Source organism: Schistocerca nitens, unplaced genomic scaffold (assembly GCF_023898315.1).
Source record: "Schistocerca nitens isolate TAMUIC-IGC-003100 unplaced genomic scaffold, iqSchNite1.1 HiC_scaffold_111, whole genome shotgun sequence".
Lineage (NCBI taxonomy): Eukaryota > Metazoa > Arthropoda > Insecta > Orthoptera > Acrididae > Schistocerca > Schistocerca nitens.
This window is the reverse complement of record NW_026045653.1, coordinates 28,097-31,608: the sequence shown is the minus strand read 5'-3', so window position 1 is coordinate 31,608 and position 3,512 is coordinate 28,097.

Here is a 3,512-nt window from a genome sequence, read left to right as displayed (position 1 = left end):
GCGCAGCTGTTTCTGCGCAGCTGTTTCTGCGCAGCTGTTTCTGCGCAGCTGTTTCTGCGCAGCTGTTCCTGCGCAGCTGTTTCGGCGCAGCTGTTTCTGCGCAGCTGTTTCGGCGCAGCTGTTTCTGCGCAGCTGTTTCTGCGCAGCCGTTTCGGCGCAGCTGTTTCGGCGCAGCCGTTTCGGCGCAGCCGTTTCGGCGCAGCCGTTTCGGCGCAGCCGTTTCTGCGCAGCCGTTTCGGCGCAGCCGTTTCGGCGCAGCCGTTTCGGCGCAGCCGTTTCGGCGCAGCCGTTTCGGCGCAGCCGTTTCGGCGCAGCCGTTTCGGCGCAGCCGTTTCGGCGCAGCCGTTTCTGCGCAGCCGTTTCTGCGCAGCCGCTTCTGCGCAGCCGCTTCTGCGCAGCCGCTTCTGCGCAGCCGCTTCTGCGCAGCCGCTTCTGCGCAGCCGCTTCTGAGCAGCCGTTTCTGCGCAGCCGCTTCTGCGCAGCCGCTTCTGCGCAGCCGTTTCTGCGCAGCCGTTTCTGCGCAGCCGTTTCTGCGCAGCCGTTCCTGCGCAGCCGTTCCTGCGCAGCCGTTCCTGCGCAGCCGTTCCTGCGCAGCCGTTCCTGCGCAGCCGTTTCTGCGCAGCCGTTTCTGCGCAGCCGTTTCTGCCTAGCTGTTTCTGCGCAGCTGTTTATGCGCAGCTGTTTCTGCGCAGCTGTTTCTGCGCAGCTGTTTCTGCGCAGCTGTTTCTGCGCAGCTGTTTCTGCGCAGCTGTTTCTGCGCAGCTGTTTATGCGCAGCTGTTTATGCGCAGCTGTTTATGCGCAGCTGTTTCTGCGCAGCTGTTCCTGCGCAGCTGTTTCGGCGCAGCTGTTTCTGCGCAGCCGTTTCTGCGCAGCCGTTTCTGCGCAGCCGTTTCGGCGCAGCCGTTTCGGCGCAGCCGTTTCGGCGCAGCCGTTTCGGCGCAGCCGATTCTGCGCAGCCGTTTCGGCGCAGCCGTTTCGGCGCAGCCGTTTCTGCGCAGCCGTTCCTGCGCAGCCGTTCCTGCGCAGCCGTTTATGCGCAGCCGTTTATGCGCAGCCGTTTCTGCGCAGCCGTTTCTGCGCAGCCGTTTATGCGCAGCCGTTTATGCGCAGCCGTTTCTGCGCAGCCGTTTCTGCCTAGCCGTTTCTGCGCAGCCGTTTCTGCGCAGCCGTTTCTGCGCAGCCGTTTCTGCGCAGCCGTTTCTGCGCAGCCGTTTCTGCGCAGCCGCTTCTGCGCAGCCGCTTCTGCGCAGCCGCTTCTGCGCAGCCGCTTCTGCGCAGCCGCTTCTGCGCAGCCGCTTCTGCGCAGCCGCTTCTGCGCAGCCGCTTCTGCGCAGCCGCTTCTGCGCAGCCGCTTCTGCGCAGCCGCTTCTGCGCAGCCGCTTCTGCGCAGCCGCTTCTGCGCAGCCGCTTCTGCGCAGCCGCTTCTGCGCAGCCGCTTCTGCGCAGCCGCTTCTGCGCAGCCGCTTCTGCGCAGCCGCTTCTGCGCAGCCGTTCCTGCGCAGCCGTTCCTGCGCAGCCGTTCCTGCGCAGCCGTTCCTGCGCAGCCGTTCCTGCGCAGCCGTTACTGCGCAGCCGTTTCTGCGCAGCCGTTCCTGCGCAGCCGTTCCTGCGCAGCCGTTCCTGCGCAGCCGTTCCTGCGCAGCCGTTCCTGCGCAGCCGTTCCTGCGCAGCCGTTCCTGCGCTGCCGTTCCTGCGCAGCCGTTTCTGCGCAGCCGTTTCTGCGCAGCCGTTCCTGCGCAGCCGTTCCTGCGCAGCCGTTCCTGCGCAGCCGTTCCTGCGCAGCCGTTTCTGCGCAGCAGTTCCTGCGCAGCAGTTCCTGCGCAGCAGTTCCTGCGCACCTGTTCCTGCGCAGCTGTTCCTGCGCAGCTGTTCCTGCGCAGCTGTTTCTGCGCAGCTGTTTCTGCGCAGCTGTTCCTGCGCAGCTGTTCCTGCGCAGCTGTTCCTGCGCAGCTGTTCCTGCGCAGCTGTTCCTGCGCAGCTGTTTCTGCGCAGCTGTTCCTGCGCAGCTGTTCCTGCGCAGCTGTTCCTGCGCAGCTGTTCCTGCGCAGCCGTTTCTGCGCAGCCGTTTCTGCGCAGCCGTTTCTGCGCAGCCGTTTATGCGCAGCCGTTCCTGCGCAGCCGTTCCTGCGCAGCCGTTCCCGCGCAGCCGTTCCCGCGCAGCCGCTTCCGCGCAGCCGCTTCCGCGCAGCCGCTTCCGCGCAGCCGCTTCCGCGCAGCCGCTTCCGCGCAGCCGCTTCCGCGCAGCCGCTTCCGCGCAGCCGCTTCTGCGCAGCCGCTTCTGCGCAGCCGCTTCTGCGCAGCCGCTTCTGCGCAGCCGCTTCTGCGCAGCCGTTTCTGCGCAGCCGCTTCTGCGCAGCCGCTTCTGCGCAGCCGTTTCTGCGCAGCCGCTTCTGCGCAGCCGCTTCTGCGCAGCCGTTTGTGCGCAGCCGTTTCTGCGCAGCCGTTTCTGCGCAGCCGTTTCTGCGCAGCCGTTTCTGCGCAGCCGTTCCTGCGCAGCCGTTCCTGCGCAGCCGTTTCTGCGCAGCCGTTCCTGCGCAGCCGTTACTGCGCAGCCGTTCCTGCGCAGCCGTTCCTGCGCAGCCGTTCCTGCGCAGCCGTTCCTGCGCAGCCGTTCCTGCGCAGCCGTTCCTGCGCAGCCGTTCGTGCGCAGCCGTTCCTGCGCAGCCGTTCCTGCGCAGCCGTTTCTGCGCAGCCGTTTCTGCGCAGCCGTTCCTGCGAAGCCGTTCCTGCGCAGCCGTTCCTGCGCAGCCGTTCCTGCGCAGCCGTTCCTGCGCAGCCGCTTCTGCGCAGCCGCTTCTGCGCAGCCGCTTCTGCGCAGCCGCTTCTGCGCAGCCGCTTCTGCGCAGCCGCTTCTGCGCAGCCGCTTCTGCGCAGCCGCTTCTGCGCAGCCGCTTCTGCGCAGCCGCTTCTGCGCAGCCGCTTCTGCGCAGCCGCTTCTGCGCAGCCGCTTCTGCGCAGCCGCTTCTGCGCTGCCGCTTCTGCGCAGCTGTTCCTGCGCAGCTGTTCCTGCGCAGCTGTTCCTGCGCAGCTGTTTCTGCCTAGCTGTTTCTGCGCAACCGTTTCTGCGCAGCCGTTTCTGCGCAGCCGTTTCGGCGCAGCCGTTTACGCGCAGCCGTTTACGCGCAGCCGTTTACGCGCAGCCGTTTACGCGCAGCCGTTTACGCGCAGCCGTTTACGCGCAGCCGTTTATGCGCAGCCGTTTATGCGCAGCCGTTTACGCGCAGCCGTTTCTGCGCAGCCGTTTATGCGCAGCCGTTTATGCGCAGCCGTTTATGCGCAGCCGTTTCTGCGCAGCCGTTTCTGCGCAGCCGTTTCTGCGCAGCCGTTTATGCGCAGCCGCTTCTGCGCAGCCGCTTCTGCGCACCCGCTTCTGCGCACCCGCTTCTGCGCACCCGCTTCTGCGCACCCGCTTCTGCGCACCCGCTTCTGCGCACCCGCTTCTGCGCACCCGCTTCTGCGCACCCGCTTCTGCGCACCCGCTTCTGCGCAGCCGCTTCTGCGCACCCGCTT